Raw genomic sequence first — 19645 nt, 5'->3', positions numbered from 1 at the left:
CAGACAAGAGGACATTTCTCCAAAAGTACGATCTTTGTCCCCATGTGCAGTTGCAAACCGTAGTCTGGCTTCTTTATGGTGGTTTTGGAGCAGTGGCTTCTTCTTTGCTGAGTGGGTTATGTCGATATAGGACTTGTTTTACTGTGGATATATATACTTTTGAGCCTGTTTCCTCCCGCATCTTCACAAGGTCCTTTGCTGTTATACTTGCGTACTATTGTTTGTACAGATGAACGTGGTACCTTCAGGCATTTGGAAATTGCTCCCAAGGATGAACCAGACCTGTGGAGGTCTACAATTATTTTTCTGAGGACTTGGCTGATTTCTTTTGATTTTTCCATGATGTCAAGCAAAGAGGCACTGAGTTTGAAGGTAGGCCTTGAAATATATCTACAGGTACACCTCCAATTGACTCAAATTATGTAAATTAGCATATCAGAAGCTTATAAAGCCATAACATAATTTTCTGGAATTTTCCAAGCTGTTTAAAGGCAGTCAACTTAGTGTATGTAAACTTCTGACCCACTAGAATTGTGATACAGTGAAAAAAACTGTCTGGTAACAATTGTTGGAAAAATTACTTGTGTCATGCACAAAGTAGATGTCCTAACCGACTTGCCAAAACTATAGTTTGTTAACAATACATTTGTGGAGTGGTTGAAAATGAGTTTTAATGACTACAACCTAAGTGTATGTAAACTTCCGACTTCAACTGTACATAATGTCCTGAAATGCACTTTTCACATTCGTCTTCAGAGACATGCCATCATCCTATAAAGGCCTTCATGGGGAGGTTGTCTACTCAATGAAGGCTGAACTGAGCAGATCTACGGGATTACAAGCAAAGCCCAAGCTACTTTCAACTTTGTCTCAAACTGGGCTTCAACCCACTCCACGCCTGCTGATGCTCCAGGATGTCACCATGGGACTGAACCTCTCCTTCTACAACTGGATCCTGGACTTCCTAATGGGCCAGTCCCAGGTGGTAAGGGTAGGCAACAACACCTCTGGCTCGCTGAACCTCAACACACGGGCCCCTCAGGGGTGTGTGCTTAGCCCCCTCCTGTACTCCCTGTTCACCCACGACTGCATGGCCATGCACAACTCCATCACCATCATCAAGTTTGCTGACGACACAATGATGGTAGGCCTGTTTACAGACGGCAATGAGACAGCCTATATGGAAGTGATCAGAGACTTAGCAATGGGGTGCCAGTACAACAACCTCTCCCTCAACATCAGTAAGACCAAGGAGCTGATCGTGAGCTATAGGAGAAAGTGGGGAGAGCACGCCCCCATCCACATCGACAGGGCTGTAGTTGAGCGGGTCGAGAGCTTCAAGTTCCTTGGAATCCACATCACTTAGGTGTCATGGCTGGCCTATGAGGATCAGGTTACAGTGGATCCGCTCTACAGAGATATCTCTCCTGCAGAGGGGGAGAGAGTTGACGGTGGCGTTTTTATGGTGCCTAGTTTGGGTGTCTGGAATGTCTTTGTCTGGAATGTCTGGAATGTCTTTGAAGAGTTTACAACCCTGAAGTAAAACATCAAATAAATGGACTCTGGGACATATATTTCATCATCTGAATGGGTGGGAATAATGATGGATGGAATATGAAAATGTATGTTAATTTTACAATGTTATTAAAAGTTAAATGAAGACTTTATAACGAAAACATTGTAACTTGAAGAGTTTTCATAATGTGTATATGAGGTTTAGATATCCAGCGATCATACACTGTTTACCGGGGGGCAGGGCTACCGACGTTAAGGCTAATCTGAAGATGGTGCTGGCTAAAGCTAAAACTGGCGAGTGTAGAGAGTATAGAGATATTGTTATCCACGTCGGCACCAACGATGTTAGGATGAAACAGTCAGAGATCACCAAGCGCAACATAGCTTCTGCGTGTAAATCAGCTAGAAAGATGTGTCGGCATCGAGTAATTGTCTCTGGCCCCCTCCCAGTTAGGGGGAGTGATGAGCTCTACAGCAGAGTCTCACAACTCAATCGCTGGTTGAAAACTGTTTTCTGCCCCTCCCAAAAGATAGAATTTGTAGATAATTGGCCCTCTTTCTGGGACTCACCCACAAACAGGACCAAGCCTGACCTGCTGAGGAGTGATGGACTCCATCCTAGCTGGAGGGGTGCTCTCATTTTATCTACCAACATAGACAGGGCTCTAACTCCTCTAGCTCCACAATGAAATAGGGTGCAGGCCAGGCAGCAGGCTGTTAGCCAGCCTGCCAGCATAGTGGAGTCTGCCACTAGCACAGTCAGTGTAGTCAGCTCAGCTATCACCATTGAGACCGTGTCTGTGCCTCGACCTAGGTTGGGCAAAACTAAACATGGCGGTGTTCGCCTTAGCAATCTCACTAGGATAAAGACCACCTCCATTCCTGTCATTATTGAAAGAGATCATGATACCTCACATCTCAAAATAGGGCTACTTAATGTTAGATCCCTTACTTCAAAGGCAATTATAGTCAATGAACTAATCACTGATCATAATATTGATGTGATTGGCCTGACTGAAACATGGCTTAAGCCTGATGAATTTACTGTGTTAAATGAGGCCTCACCTCCTGGCTACACTAGTGACCATATCCCCCGTGCATCCCGCAAAGGCGGAGGTGTTGCTAACATTTACGATAGCAAATTTCAATTTACAAAAAAAAAAATGACGTTTTCGTCTTTTGAGCTTCTAGTCATGAAATCTATGCAGCCTACTCAATCACTTTTTATAGCTACTGTTTACAGGCCTCCTGGGCCATATACAGCGTTCCTCACTGAGTTCCCTGAATTCCTATCGGACCTTGTAGTCATAGCGGATAATATTCTAATCTTTGGTGACTTTAATATTCACATGGAAAAGTCCACAGACCCACTCCAAAAGGCTTTCGGAGCCATCATCGACTCAGTGGGTTTTGTCCAACATGTCTCTGGACCCACTCACTGTCACAGTCATACGCTGGACCTAGTTTTGTCCCATGGAATAAATGTTGTGGATCTTAATGTTTTTCCTCATAATCCTGGACTATCGGACCACCATTTTATTACGTTTGCAATTGCAACAAATAATCTGCTCAGACCCCAACCAAGGATCATCAAAAGTCGTGCTATAAATTCACAGACAACACAAAGATTCCTTGATGTCCTTCCAGACTCCTTCTGCCTACCCAAGGACGCCAGAGGACAAAAATCAGTTAACCACCTAACTGAGGAACTCAACTTAACCTTGCGCAATACCCTAGATGCAGTTGCACCCCTAAAAACTAAAAACATTTCTCATAAGAAACTAGCTCCCTGGTACACAGAAAATACCCGAGCTCTGAAGCAAGCTTCCAGAAAATTGGAACGGAAATGGCGCCACACCAAACTGGAAGTCTTCCGACTAGCTTGGAAAGACAGTACTGTGCAGTACCGAAGAGCCCTTACTGCTGCTCGATCATCCTATTTTTCTAACTTAATTGAGGAAAATAAGAACAATCCAAAATTCCTTTTTGATACTGTCGCAAAGCTAACTAAAAAGCAGCATTCCCCAAGAGAGGATGACTTTCACTTTAGCAGTGATAAATTCATGAACTTCTTTGAGGAAAAGATTATGATTATTAGAAAGCAAATTACGGACTCTTCCTTAAATCTGCGTATTCCTTCAAAGCTCAGTTGTCCTGAGTCTGCACAACTCTGCCAGGACCTAGGATCAAGAGAGACACTCAAGTGTTTTAGTACTATATCTCTTGACACAATGATGAAAATAATCATGGCCTCTAAACCTTCAAGCTGCATACTGGACCCTATTCCAACTAAACTACTGAAAGAGCTGCTTCCTGTGCTTGGCCCTCCTATGTTGAACATAATAAACGGCTCTCTATCCACCGGATGTGTACCAAACTCACTAAAAGTGGCAGTAATAAAGCCTCTCTTGAAAAAGCCAAACCTTGACCCAGAAAATATAAAAAACTATCGGCCTATATCGAATCTTCCATTCCTCTCAAAAATTTTAGAAAAGGCTGTTGCGCAACAACTCACTGCCTTCCTGAAGACAAACAATGTATACGAAATGCTTCAGTCTGGTTTTAGACCCCATCATAGCACTGAGACGGCACTTGTGAAGGTGGTAAATGACATTTTAATGGCATCGGACCGAGGCTCTGCATCTGTCCTCGTGCTCCTAGACCTTAGTGCTGCTTTTGATACCATCGATCACCACATTCTTTTGGAGAGATTGGAAACCCAAATTGGTCTACACGGACAAGTTCTGGCCTGGTTTAGATCTTATCTGTCGGAAAGATATCAGTTTGTCTCTGTGAATGGTCTGTCCTCTGACAAATCAACTGTAAATTTCGGTGTTCCTCAAGGTTCCGTTTTAGGACCACTATTGTTTTCACTATATATTTTACCTCTTGGGGATGTTATTCGAAAACATAATGTTAACTTTCACTGCTATGCGGATGACACACAGCTGTACATTTCAATTAAACATGGTGAAGCCCCAAAATTGCCCTTGCTAGAAGAATGTGTTTCAGACATAAGGAAGTGGATGGCTGCAAACTTTCTACTTTTAAACTCGGACAAAACAGAGATGCTTGTTCTAGGTCCCAAGAAACAAAGAGATCTTCTGTTGAATCTGACAATTAATCTTAATGGTTGTACAGTCGTCTCAAATAAAACTGTGAAGGACCTCGGCGTTACTCTGGACCCTGATCTCTCTTTTGAAGAACATATCAAGACCATTTCAAGGACAGCTTTTTTCCATCTACGTAACATTGCAAAAATCAGGAACTTTCTGTCCAAAAATGATGCAGAAAAATTAATCCATGCTTTTGTCACTTCCAGGTTAGACTACTGCAATGCTCTACTTTCCGGCTACCCGGATAAAGCACTAAATAAACTTCAGTTAGTGCTAAATACGGCTGCTAGAATCCTGACTAGAACCAAAAAATTTGATCATATTACTCCAGTGCTAGCCTCTCTACACTGGCTTCCTGTCAAAGCAAGGGCTGATTTTAAGGTTTTACTGCTAACCTACAAAGCATTACATGGGCTTGCTCCTATCTATCTCTCTGATTTGGTCCTGCCGTACATACCTACACGTACGCTACGGTCACAAGACGCAGGCCTCCTAATTGTCCCTAGAATTTTTAAGCAAACAGCTGGAGGCAGGGCTTTCTCCTATAGAGCTCCATTTTTATGGAACGGTCTGCCTACCCATGTCAGAGACGCAAACTCGGTCTCAACCTTTAAGTCTCTACTGAAGACTCATCTCTTCAGTGGGTCATATGATTGAGTGTAGTCTGGCCCAGGAGTGGGAGGGTGAACGGAAAGGCTCTGGAGCAACGAACCACCCTTGCTGTCTCTGCCTGGCCGGTTCCCCTCTTTCCACTGGGATTCTCTGCCTCTAACCCTATTACAGGGGCTGAGTCACTGGCTTTACTGGGGCTCTCTCATGCCGTCCCTGGAGGGGGTGCGTCACCTGAGTGGGTTGAGTCACTGATGTGGTCATCCTGTCTGGGTTGGCGCCCCCCCCCCCCCCCCCTTAAGTTGTGCCGTGGCGGAGGTCTTTGTGGGCTATACTCAGCCTTGTCTCAGGATGGTATGTTGGTGGTTGAAGATATCCCTCTAGTGGTGTGGGGGCTGTGCTTTGGCAAAGTGGGTGGGGTTATATCCTTCCTGTTTGGCCCTGTCCGGGGGTGTCCTCGGAGTGGGCCACAGTGTCTCCTGACCCCTCCTGTCTCAGCCTCCAGTATTTATGCTGCAGTAGTTTATGTGTCGGGGGGCTAGGGTCAGTTTGTTATATCTGGAGTACTTCTCCTGTCCTATTCGGTGTCCTGTGTGAATCTAAGTGTGCGTTCTCTAATTCTCTCCTTCTCTCTTTCTCTCTCTCGGAGGACCTGAGCCCTAGGACCATGCCCCAGGACTACCTGACATGATGACTCCTTGCTGTCCCCAGTCCACCTGGCTGTGCTGCTGCTCCAGTTTCAACTGTTCTGCCTTATTATTATTCGACCATGCTGATCATTTATGAACATTTGAACATCTTGGCCATGTTCTGTTATAATCTCCACCCGGCACAGCCAGAAGAGGACTGGCCATCCCACATATGCTCTCTCTAATTCTCTCTTTCTTTCTCTCTCTCGGAGGACCTGAGCCCTAGGACCATGCCCCAGGAATACCTGACATGATGACTCCTTGCTGTCCCCAGTCCACCTGACTGTGCTGCTGCTCCAGTTTCAACTATTCTGCCTTATTATTATTCGACCATGCTGGTCATTTATGAACATTTGAACATCTTGACCATGTTTTGTTATAATCTCCACCCGGCACAGCCAGAAGAGGACTGGCCACCCCACATAGCCTGGTTCCTCTCTAGGTTTCTTCCTAGGTTTTGGCCTTTCTAGGGAGTTTTTCCTAGCCACCGTGCTTCTTCACCTGCATTGCTTGCTGTTTGGGGTTTTAGGCTGGGTTTCTGTACAGCACTTTGAGATATCAGCTGATGTACGAAGGGCTATATAAAATAAATTTGATTGATTGATTGATTGAGATACTTTACGTTGTGTAGAAAATATCCAGATTAAAGAGAATGTTTTTGTGACAATAAGACACCCCAGGGAACCCAGAGAGCTTGTCATAAAGACGGAAATGCCCCTTTTTACCTGAGGGTATAAAGCATGTGAGTTAAGAATTAACATACTAGAGTAGAAGACCAGGCGCTGCAGTCAAGGTCTACGATTAGTCACGACCTCGAAACGCAACACGAGGTTGAAGAAGACAAAGGAAACTCTTAAACTTCTAATGGCTGGGGGCAGTATTGAGTAGCTTGGATGAATAAGGTGCCCAGAGGTTCCCAGAGTAAACTGCCTGCTCCTCAGTCCCAGTTGCTAATATATGCATATTATTAGTATATTTTGATAGAAAACACTCTGAAGTTTCTAAAACTGTTTGAACGATGTCTGTGAGTATAACAGAACTCATATGGCAGGCAAAATCCTGAGAAAGAATCCAACCAGGAAGTGGGAAATCTGAGGTTGGTTCATTTTCAACTCAGCCCCTATTGAAGATACAGTAGACGCTTCTTGTCACGACTCCCGCCGAAGTTGGCTCCCCCGCCTGTTCGGGTGGTGCTCGGGCGGTCGTCGTCACCGGCTTACTAGCCGCCACCGATCCCTTTTTCTTTTCGGTTAGTTTTGTCTCATTAGTTACACCTGTTCCTATTTTGCGTGTGCTTGATTTGCTTCCCTATTTAGCGTGTGGAACCCGCCCCTTTGTTGTGCGGGATTATTTTGATCTTCACGTTTGTGTCGTTGTTTTGGGTTGGTCAGTGGTCAGTGGTTTGCGTGTTTGGGCATTTACTTTTGGTGCCGCATTAAAGTGCATCTTTCCCCTGGACCTCTCTGCGCCTGATTCCTATCTACACACCTAGTCAGCCGTGACACTTCTACTATGAAGGGGGGCTGAATGAGAGGGGAATGAGTCAGAGGTCTGCCAGTAGTCACGCACTGGTCACGGGCATTTCACATGAGAGGTAGCTCCCGTTCCTTTGCTTTTCTGAAGACAAAGAAATTCTCCGGTTGGAGTATTATTGAACATTTATGTTAACAATCAATGTTACGGTTGAGTAGCTGTCTTAAGTACTGTATCTAAGAAGGTGAATTCAAGCAGGACCACCCGGTTATTCTCTTCAAGTCATCGTTTGTCTGCACTGCTCTCATTCCCACACTGGAATCATCTACACGGCTGATTAGCTGTCCTGAGAAGACCACTTACAGAATGAGTGCAAGGAAACAGACAACTAAGAGAAAGGACATTGTGACATCTTGTGGACAATCAGAGACTTACACCTGAGGACGAAAGAGCAGGCCATCCGAAGATATCCAACAGAGACCTTCACGTAAATACATGCATTACACTTCTTACCCATAAAAGCGGCAGTTCGGGGCAAGGTACTATGTATCCAAGTGTTGCTTTTCTCTCTTGCTTTCTCTCTCCTTATTTAAATCTCATTGTGTAACACGTGTCATATTGTGTTGGTCCGCTAAGGACCTGTTGTCATTGTATTAAGTTCTAATCAATAACCTAGACTGTGTATCTTATGTTATCATTTAGCTTGTAAGTAAATAAATCAACTCAATTTGTGTGGTACGGAATGATTAGTGAGACCCGGGTTTGTGCAGATTTAAAGGATTATGAGATGTTCAGAATGACACTAATATGAGGAAATTATTGACAGCTATGATATTGAGATTCTGATATATTTTTGAGTTCATTCGGGAAACGGTAACTCATTAAACAAACTTTTCCCGTGGTGCCTGAAGTTACTAATGAGTTAGTAGTTAGGTGATTTAATTTAGTCACATAATTAAACACAGTTCATTATTTGATAAATAGCATGTCATAACATTAATGAGTCATGTCACAACAAAGCACTTAACATGGTCCACACCCACCCGCACAGTCGTGAAAAAGGAAGGCCAGTACCTCTTCCCCCTCAGGAGGCAGAAAAGATTTGGCCTGGGCCCTCGGATCCTCAAAGTTCTAAAGCTGCTACTTCATGAGCATCTTGACTGTCTGCACCACCACTTGGTATGGCAAATTCACCGCCCTTGACTGCAAAGCACTACAAAGGGTGGTACGGATAGCCCAGTACATTACTGGGGCCGAGCTCCCTGCCATCCAGGACCTCTTTATCAGGCGGTTTCATAGGAAGGCCTGAAATTGCCAAAGACTCCCGACACCCAAACCATAGACTGTTCACTCTTCTACCATTTAGCAAACGGTACCGGAGCATCGGCTCTCGGACCAACAGACTCCACCCCCAAGCCATAAGACTGCTAAATAGCCAGACAGTTAAATAGTCAATTAATGGTACCCAGACTATCTACACTGACCCTGCGCACACACACTATAACAACACTCCCACACACATTAGTGGTTATTGTAGTGTTGCTTATGTCAAACGTTCTTTCACACCTCGTTGATTTATGAGGGGGGCGGACTTTATTTATTTGTTGTTTTACCAGGTAAGTTGACTGAGAACACGTTCTCATTTGCAGCAATGACCTGGGGCATAGTTACGGGGAGAGGAGGGGGATGAATGAGCCAATTGTAAACTCGGGATTATTAGGTGATCGTGATGGTTTGAGGGACAGATTGGGAATTTAGCCAGGACACCGGGGTTAACACTCCTACGATAAGTGCCATGGGATCTTTAATGACCTCAAAGTCAAGACACCCGTTTAACGTCCCATCCGAAAGACGGCACCCTACACAGGGCATTGTCCCCTGGGGTATTGGATTTTTTTTTTAGACCAGAGGAAAGCGTGCCTCCTGCTGGCCCTCCAACACCACTTCCAGCAGCATCTGGTCTCCCATCCAGGGACTGACCAGAACCAACCCTGCTTAGCTTCAGAAGCAAGCCAGCAGTGGTATGCAGGGTGGTATGCTGCTGGCATAACTTTAAACTAGGATGTGAAAACCACACCCATGTGACTTCACACCAGGGTGTAAATATCACCCCCGCCGTTCTGAGTGAAAATTGTCAAAGACTCCAGCCACCCCAGTCATGGACTGTTCTCCCTTCTACTACACGGCAAGCGGTGCCGGAGCGCCAAGTCTAGGTCCAAGAGGCTTCTTAACAGCTTCTACCCCCAAGCCATAAGACTCCTGAACCTCTAGTCAAATGGCTACCCAGACTATTCGAGGCTTGTAAGTAAGCATTTCACTGCAAGGTCTACCTACACCTGTTGTATTCGGCCCATGTGACTAATACAATTTTATTTGAGTGGCCGGGTCTTCACACTAGGCTTTGATACAGTATGTACGTACTTCCCAGTTCAAACCATGGTTGTCCAAGACTCACAGTTGGAGACACCTAAGGCTCGCTGCTCCCGGGTCTATACGGGAGCAGCGATAGGACAAGACTGTAACTACCAATTGGTTATCATGAAAAAGGGATAAAAAATGCTGAATATGAATGCTATATGGCACTGTGGGAACGTAGTGAACTAAATATATTTTAACTCGTAAGTGAACTACATTTTGCAGTAGCTTGGTGATAGTTGAACTAAATTCAAACGTGTAGTGTTTTCAGTAGTTCATTACTTGTTTGCCATGTAGCTTACTACTGGAGCTACAAACAACTTTTTTGGCTAAATTTAAATATGGGTGAAGTAGGCAAGAACTTATTTTCTTTTTCAGGCATCCGACCTGCCAAATTCTCAATTGAAACATCGTTTTGTGTTCAATAGGATAAATTACACATTCTGTTAACCTCTGACTACAGAGTGATCTGTTCTTGCAATTAGTATTCTATGACATTTGGGATTATATTATAATTTTCCACAAAAGTTGAGTCAACACTTTTTTTATAAGTAGCTTTAGTTAAGTAAACTGTTTAACGTTTAGCATATATTAACTTCCAGTGATGTAATTGGTCAACTATATTTTCAGAGCAGTTTCCCCAACACTGCTATATGGCCACCAGTTACTATTCAGTTGTGATTGAATGGACCCCCAGGTCACATGCTCTTGTTTGAATGCATAAACCACCTTAAAGGAATGATGCATAGAAATTACTTACTTGTTTTTTCACTTTCAGATTCACAGATGGGACAGCCACAGTAATTTCATCCATGACCACAAAGAGTATTTTCCAATTGAAAATAAAGGCAAATTGGTTATTTATTGGTCCTTGGTTTACTTACACCTGTTGTATCAACTATACGTAACAAATAGGTCTAAAGTTTGATTAGAGTGTGGGAATGTGTCTGCTCTCTAGCGTGCACACAGCTGTCACCTGATGACGGTCCCATTCGAGAACCTCCCCATCCACAGCGGCGGGCGCGTGCGACTTGAACTCCCACACCTCTGTGATAAAATCTTTAACCCCCGCCGTCGAGGGTTCTGCTTTGAAAATAACGACTCTTGTCAGAAATGGGATTCGATGTCACCATCCTAGCAGGAGATGAGAAACGCCATCGCATGGCGATAAGGTAGAACCCCAGAGTATACAGGATCAGACAGGAGGGAGAGATGCCCATTCTGGAGTGGCCAGATGAAAAGAGAAACTGGGCTCTGGACGGAGCTATACAAGTCACTCTGGATACAAGACACAGAAGACTTCATAGAGAAATGTGGCTACCATCAGAGCTCCCCAAGCTCCATCTTCTGTAAGTCTCTCTGCTCCATCCTGAAGCCCAACAGGAGGCTCACCTACATGGGCCAGACTCATCACCACCCAGTTCCCCTCAGAGGAAGGATGGAACGTAACTAAAACTACCAGAGAGCTGACAGATGAGATACCTGACATACTAAAGGAGAAGTTTGGAAATTTGCTGGAATCTCCACTTATCCCAAAAGAAGAAGCTATCGTACCACCTCCATTATGTAAAAACGTTTTAATGTACAATTTTATAACATGACAATCAACAGGACACAAACTGTCAGTTTGATTTCATAAATACACTTTAAGATGTACAATGGTCACTGCATTAATTCAAGTCTTTTACATTTCAGACAACAGAGTGCGTCCAAAGTATTTACACATGTACAGTTCTCAGGTTGCACTTAACCAAAGCAAGGCATGAACACCACTGAGAGAACGAGAGAGGGAGGGAGAACACGAGAAGGGTCATTTCCAAAAGCCTTGACCTCACACAAACATGACTACTCTGGGATAGGGTTAGGGGGCGGGACAGAGCTGGCTCCCCTCGCCTTGCGTTCATAGTTGACAAGCCGCTGGCCAACCAGGTACCTGCAGGAAAGGCAGAGAGGGAACAGGGGAGATAAGAGTCATGTCACTTCAAAGTTTGTGTGTCAGCAGCTGATAAAGACCTTGAATAGTTAAATCAGGTGTGGTAGTGCTTGGCCGAAACAAAACCCTGCATACGCTGAAGCTCCCCAGGACCAGGGTTGTACTATCACTGAATGAACAGGCCAGATATGGAGATAAGGGTGGGTGGTTACTTGTCGTTCTTGATGTGTTCGTAAAGGCGTTTGAACTGTCGTATCTGGAAGGAGAGGATGCCAATGATGGACACCACCATCAGGAGGAACGGGTAGATCCTCCTCTGTATCAGAATCTGCATCTCTGGAGTCACACCTGATACACCAGGAGGGGTCCAGTGTTATTAGCAAGCACGAACGCACACACGCACGCACGCACACACACACACACACACGCAAACACGACTGACCTACGGTAGGTACAACGCCAGCTGCTATGATGTAGGGGACACACAGGGACAGCAGCAGCACTGAGATGACAGGGGCAGCCAGCTTACGGATAATGAAATGGAGGTCGATGTTCCTGATGCCGTTAGCATACACCTGACAGGAGGAGAGGTGGCAATGTTACCCCTCACTGGTCACTTTACACAGTATCAAAAGGTTAAAAGCTATATTGATCATGTAGAGGGAGTGGACATGTCTCATTGGTTTCCACAGGTTCAATTACAGTCACAATGTAAGCTGGGTAAACAGTGTGAGATTGAGAATTCTAATTCTATTAGGTTAAGGCAGTGTTGTCTTTTTTAGGAACTCAGTCTGGCTTTCAGATTACTCTTAAATTGTAAATGGTAGAATGTCATTTTTAAATTGGGTTGTGCATCAACAGTTTTCCTTGTCATGTCAGTCTACCTTAGAGCTATTTATAACTTGTCAGAAATGCCCAGATCAACGAGACCATGTCAGCTAATGGTTTTTAGCCCATAGATTTTGTTCTAATGTTTGAGTCACTCAAATATCATATGAATAGACATTAGACATGTCAAGATGTATAGAACTGGAAGAAAATTAGCTTTAAAACAGCAAAATGTTCTCTGCACCCCATGACAAACTGTTTAGAATTGCAGAAAATAAGCTTTTTCTCTCTGCCAACAAGAGCGGTGTGAACAGTTTTAAGTCATGAACAGTGCTTGTGCCCATAGAAATAGATGTGGCACGGGATGTTCCCCAATGCTGGAAGGAACGCCAGGGTTAAGGAATAATGACGTGGTGTAAGGTAACACACCTGTTCTATGACAGACTTCAGCCACCACTGGGGACCCATGAGGGTGATGGCAGCGATGATTTTGGCATGGAGCACCCCCAGAGCCCAGTCCTACACACACACACACACAAAGTACAATGAGTTTTACGGTTTAAAATACACTGATCACTACTATTACATTCTAGCTCTCTTAACACACTCAGTACCTGCCAGGGGTAGAAGAGGGGTGTCTGGTCCAGAGGAACGCGTAGCGGAGCAACGATGACTAGCTCAAACAGCAGGCCCAGCAGTAGAGGAATAACACCTGCCACCAGCAATGCTACTACCAGGGTCTTCAGAATCTACACAAACCCACACAAGATGATCGGATGTTGAAATATTACATAAAGTATCTTGGCATGGACATCTCGGCCTTGGACACACAGCCACATAAAGGTATCCATCCAGCCACCTTCATAATGAGTACAGCCTACCATATCTTTGTCCACATACAGTTCCAGCAGAGAGTAGGTCTTACCATGAGAGTCCACTCCTGGACTTTGATCATGATGATGGTGCGTCCCTGGGGCATCCAGGCCAACAGCACGGTGGCACCGCGGATGGACAGCCAGCACACGTACAGACCACACGCTGCTGTATACAGCTCATGGATCTTAGAGATACCCGTCCAGAACGACATCAGCCAACGGCCCGCAAAAACTACAGTACACAGATAGGCTTCAGATATACAGTGCATTCGGAAAGTATTCAGACCCCTTGACTTTTCACATTTTGTTACGTTACAGCCTTATTCTAAAATGGTATAAATGTGTTTTTTTCCCTCATCAATCTACACGCAATACTCAGTACTTTGTTGAAGTACCTTTGGCAGCGATTACAGCCTCGAGTCTTCTTGGGTATGATGCTACAAGCTTGGTACAGCTGTATGAGGAGTTTCTCCCATTCTTCTCTGCAGATCCTCTCAAGCTCTGTCAGGTTGGATGGGGAACGTCGCTGCACAGCTATTTTCAGGTCTCTCCAGAGATGTTCAATTGGGTTCAAGTCTGGGCTCTGGCTAGGCCACTCAAGGACATTCAGAGACTTGTCCCGAAGACACTCCTGCGCTGTCTTGGCTGTGTGCTTAGGGTCGTTGTCCTGTTGGAAGGTGAACCTTCGCCCCAGTCTGAGGTCCTGAGTGCTCTGGAGGAGGTTTTCATCAAGGATCTCTCTGTACTTTGCTCCGTTCATCTTTGTCTTGATCCTCACTAGTCTTCCAGTCTCTGCCACTGAAAAACATCCCCACAGCACGATGCTGCCACCACCATGCTTCACCGTAGGGATGGTGTCAGGTTTCCTCCAGAGGTGACGCTTGGCATTCAGGCCAAAGAGTTCAATATTGGTTTCATCAGAACAGAGAATCTTGTTTCTCATGGTCTGAGAATCTTTAGGTGGTTTTTGGCAAAACTCCAAGCGGGCTGTCATGTGCCTTTTACTGAGGAGTGGCTTCAGTCTGGCCACTCTACCATAAATGCCTGATTGGTAGCATGCTGCAGAGATGGGAGAACTTTCCAGGAGGACAACCATCTCCACAGAGGAACTCTAGAGCTCTGTCAGAGTGACCATCGGGTTCTTGGTCACCTCCCTGACCAAGGCCCTTCTCCCTCGATTGTTCACTTTGGCTGGGCAGCCAGCTCTACAAAGTCTTGGTGTTCTTCAATGTTGCAGAAATGTTTTGGTACGCTTCCCCAGATCTGTGCCTCGACACAATCCTGTCTTGGAGGTCTACGGACAATTCCTTCGACCTCATAGCTTGGTTTTTGCTCTGACATGCACTGTCAACTGTGGGACCTTATAGACAGGTGTGTGCTTTTCCAAATCATGTCCAATCAATTTAAATTTACCACAGGTGGACTCTAATCAAGTTGTAGAAACATCTCAAGGATGATCCATGGAAACAGGATGCACCTAAGCTCAATTTCGAGTCTCATAGCAAAGGGTCTGAATACTTATGTAAATAAGGTATCTTTTTTTCCATTTGTAATACAATCGCTAACATTTCTAAAAAACTGTTTTTGCTTTCTCATTATGGGGTAGTGTGTGTAGATTGATGGGGAGGAAAATGTTTTAATACATTTTAGAATAAGGCTGTAATGTAACAAAATGTTCTAGACATTCAGGGTAGAAAAAAGGTATACAATACATTTCCTAGCTCGAGATTAATCAATTATACTAATTTTATTTAAATTAAGAAACATGTCAAGTGTGGCAGCTAGCCTAGTGGTTAGGAGCGTTGGGCCAGTAACCGAAAGGTTGCTGGTTCGAATCCCCGAGCTGACTAGGTGAATAATATGTCTATGTGCCCCTGAGCAAGGCACTTATCCCTAATTGCTCCTGTAAGTCGCTTTGGATAAGAGCTTCTGCTAAAAATGAATCAATAAATAATGGAGTGTGTTCATGACCATGTCTCACCTGGTAACGTCAGACACACCAGGCTGGCCACCAGCAGAGTGACACACATAAAGCCTATCAGCAAGACGATCTACAGACAGGAGGAAAGAGACAAATTATAGGGGGGGGAGGACTTTTCCTGAAGTGGTAGGGCTGGAAGCCTCTAGGTCCACCTGCTGTAATGTGTAGTGTAACTCACCCTAAAGGGGAAGCGTAGAGGGCGTTGGTAGGGTTGGAAGCCTATAGGTCCACCCTGCTGTAATATGGCCTGATGGGCTGCATGAAGCCCCTCCCCTACAACATGGGCGGGGTTGTTGTTATGGTGACCTGGAGCAGGGTTGTTGTTGTTGTTGACAGGCTGGTTGGCCTCATTGTCTTCCTGTTCACCCAGCAGGTAAGAGTGGAGGTCTCTTGAAGGGGGGAGGGAGGAGGACAAGAGAGGGAAATGAGGAGAGGGGTAGGAGTGGGGGGGGGGGGGTAGAGAGAGTTAATAAATATATACTATACTGTTTGGGAGTGTGTGTATTTATGCAGTGCAGGGATCATCAACTAGATTCCGCCGCTGGCCGATTCTTTCTTGAGCGGATGGTCAGGGTGCCAGAACATGTATACTGCAAATTGACCACAAGACGCCCAAACAGACAAAATATTTTACTAAAACATTATTTCAAACCTTACATTTGTAAATGGTCACGGTGCCTTCGGAAAGTATTCAGACCCATTGACTTTTTCCACATTTTGTTACAGCCATATTCTAAAATGTATTATTATTATTTTAAATGTCCGCATCAATCTACACACGATACCCCATAATGACAAAGCAAAACCGGTTTAGGCATTTTTGCTAATTAGTCAAATAAAAAAACAGAAATATCACTTTAACATAAGTATTCAGACCCTTTACACAGTACTTTATTGAAGCACCTTTGGCAGAAATTTGTTTTCATACATACAAACCATCGGCAGGCCAACAAGTTCAATCTTGATTTTATCAGACCAGAGAATCTTGTTTCTCATGTTCTGAGAGTCTTTAGGTTCCTTTTGGCAAACTCCAAGCGGGCTGTCATGTGCCTGTTACTGAGGAGTGGCTTCAGTCTGGCCACTCTACCATAAAGGTCTGATTGGTGGAGTGCTGCAGAGATGGTTGTCCTTCTTGAAGGTTCTCCCATCTCCACAGAGGAACCCTAGAGATCTGTCAGAGTGACCATCGGGCAGTGGTGTAAAAAGTACACAATTATGACATACTTGAGTAAAAGTAAAGATACCTTAATAGAAAGTCACCCAGTAAAATACTACTTGAGTAAAATTCTAAAAGTATTTGGTTTTAAATATAATTAAGTATCAAAAGTAAAAGTATGAATAATTTCTTAAATTCCTTATATTAAGCAAACCAGTAGGCACAATCTTTTATTTTATTTACAGATAGCCAGAGGCACACTCCAACACTCAGACATAATTTACAAACAAAGCATGTGTTTAGTGTGTCAGATCAGAGGCAGTAGGGATGACCAGGAATGTTCTCTTGATAAGTGTGTGAATTGGACAATTTTCCTGTCCTGCTGAGCATTAAAAATGTAACGAGTACTTTTGGGTATCAGGGAAAATGTATGGAGTAAAAAGTATATAATTTTCATTAGGAATGTAGTAGAGTAAAAGTAAAAGTTGTCCAAAATATTAATAGTAAAGTAAAGTACAGATATCCCAAAAAACTACTTAAGTAGTACTTTATTTTTTACTAAAGTACTTAGTAAAAATTGGGTTCTGGAAAGTTCTCCCATCTCCACAGAGGAACTCTAGAGCTCTGTCAGAGTGACCATCAGGTTCTTGGTCGCCTCCCTGACCAAGGCCCTTCTCCCCAGATTGCTCAGTTTGGCCGAGGCGGTCAGCTCTAGGAAGAGTCTTGGTGGTTCTAAACTTCTTCCACTTAAGAATGAGGGAGGCCACTGTGTTCTTGGGGACCTTCAATGCTGCAGAAATGTTTTGGTACCCTTCCCCAGATCTGTGCCTCGACACAATCCTGTCCCGGAGCTCTACGGACAATTCCTTCGACCTCATGGTTTGGTTTTTGCTCTGACATGCACTGTCAACTGTGGGACCTTATATAGACAGGTGTGTGCCTTTCCAAATCATGTCCAATCAATTGATGTTACCACAGGTGGAATACAATCAAGTTGTAGAAACATCTCTCAAGGATGATCAATGGAAACAGGATGCACCTGAGCTCAATTGAGTCTCATAGCAAAGAGTCTGAATACTTAAGTGAATAATATATTTTTTATTTTGAAAAATCTGTTTTCACTTTGTCATTATGAGGTATTGTGTTTCGATTGTTTAGGATTAAAAAAATGTCATCCAGAATAAGGCTGTAACGTAACAAATGTGGAAAAAGTCAAGGGGTCTGAATACTTTCCGAAGGCACAGTATATCTCTCTATTACGTGTGGGAATACTTTGGAACCAATTTCCTGGTATTTTACATTCTTCAATGTCCAACAATATATTTTTGCAATTATATAAAATCACTGCCAGTTGGGATACCCTGAAGTAGTGTCTAAGTGTCTATAGAAGTATGTATAGAATTACAGTAGGTACCCTGAAGTAGTGTCTAAGTGTCTATAGAAGTATGTATAGAATTACAGTAGGTACCCTGAAGTAGTGTCTAAGTGTGTATAGACTTACAGTAGGTAGCCTGAAGTAGTGTCTAAGTGTGTATAGACTTACAGTAGGTATCCAGCACTAACAGTCCAGGTCCTGACCAGACCTTTGAGCCACTGCCGTGTGTGACCCTGTTCTAGGAGAGCTGGCAGAACCACCTGCAGCAGCAACAGCTCTAGAGAGAGCTCACTGACTGGGGCATCACTGGAGAGAGAGAGAGAGAGAGAGAGCGCTCACTGACTGGGGCATCACTGGAGAGAGAGAGAGAGAGAGAGAGCTCACTGACTGGGGCATCACTGGAGAGAGCTCACTGACTGGGGCATCACTGGAGAGAGAGAGAGAGAGAGAGAGAGAGCTCACTGACTGGGGCATCACTGGAGAGAGAGAGAGAGAGAGAGCTCACTGACTGGGGCATCACTGGAGAGAGAGAGAGAGAGAGAGAGAGAGAGCTCACTGACTGGGGCATCACTGGAGAGAGAGAGAGAGAGAGAGAGAGAGCTCACTGACTGGGGCATCACTGGAGAGAGAGAGAGAGAGAGAGAGCGCTCACTGACTGGGGCATCACTGGAGAGAGAGAGAGAGAGAGAGAGAGAGCTCACTGACTGGGGCATCACTGGAGAGAGAGAGAGAGAGAGAGAGAGCGCTCACTGACTGGGGCATCACTGGAGAGAGAGAGAGAGAGAGAGAGCTCACTGACTGGGGCATCACTGGAGAGAGCTCACTGACTGGGGCATCACTGGAGAGAGAGAGAGAGAGAGAGAGAGAGCTCACTGACTGGGGCATCACTGGAGAGAGAGAGAGAGAGAGCTCACTGACTGGGGCATCACTGGAGAGAGAGAGAGAGAGAAAGAGCTCACTGACTGGGGCATCACTGGAGAGAGAGAGAGAGAGAGAGAAAGAGCTCACTGACTGGGGCATCACTGGAGAGAGAGAGAGAGAGAGAGAGAGAAAGAGCTCACTGACTGGGGCATCACTGGAGAGAGAGAGAGAGAGAGAGAGAGAGAGAAAGAGCTCACTGACTGGGGCATCACTGGAGAGAGAGAGAGAGAAAGAGCTCACTGACTGGGGCATCACTGGAGAGAGAGAGAGAGAGAGAGAGAAAGAGCTCACTGACTGGGGCATCACTGGAGAGAGAGAGAGAGAGAGAGAGAGAGAGAGAGAGAGCTCACTGACTGGGGCATCACTGGAGCGCGAGAGCGCGAGAGAGAGAGAGGACAGAGGAGGGGGGAGAGAAAGGAGAGGAGGATAGAGGAAGGAGACGGGAGGGTGTTAGGAAACACTTGCATCCAAATTCAACACTTATACACACTGCAGCTCTCCAGGTCCAGGGGTGGCAACCACTACTGGCCACAGTTGAGCCACGTAGGTGTACCTGTAGAGGAGGGCGTTGTAGGGGAGGGAGGAGTGTACCTGTAGAGGAGGACGTTGTAGGGGAGGAAGGAGTGTACCTGTAGAGGAGGACATTGTAGGGGAGGAAGGAGTGTACCTGTAGAGGAGGACGTTGTAGGGGAGGAAGGAGTGTACCTGTAGAGGAGGGCGTTGTAGGGGAGGAAGGAGTGTACCTGTAGAGGAGGGCGT

General features: G+C 44.9%; 1 pseudogene; it reads left to right on the top strand.

Moving 5' to 3' along the window:
• The first annotated feature begins 922 nt into the window (after positions 1 to 922).
• Positions 923 to 11418, top strand: LOC110536577 (arylamine N-acetyltransferase 2-like; annotated as a pseudogene).
• The last annotated feature ends 8227 nt before the right edge of the window (positions 11419 to 19645 follow it).

Source organism: Oncorhynchus mykiss, chromosome 11 (genome assembly GCF_057628025.1).
Source record: "Oncorhynchus mykiss isolate SJ-2025 chromosome 11, ASM5762802v1, whole genome shotgun sequence".
Taxonomy (NCBI): domain Eukaryota; kingdom Metazoa; phylum Chordata; class Actinopteri; order Salmoniformes; family Salmonidae; genus Oncorhynchus; species Oncorhynchus mykiss.
The sequence above is the reverse complement of the archived record's forward strand: the minus strand, read 5'-3'. Positions and strand labels throughout refer to the sequence as shown.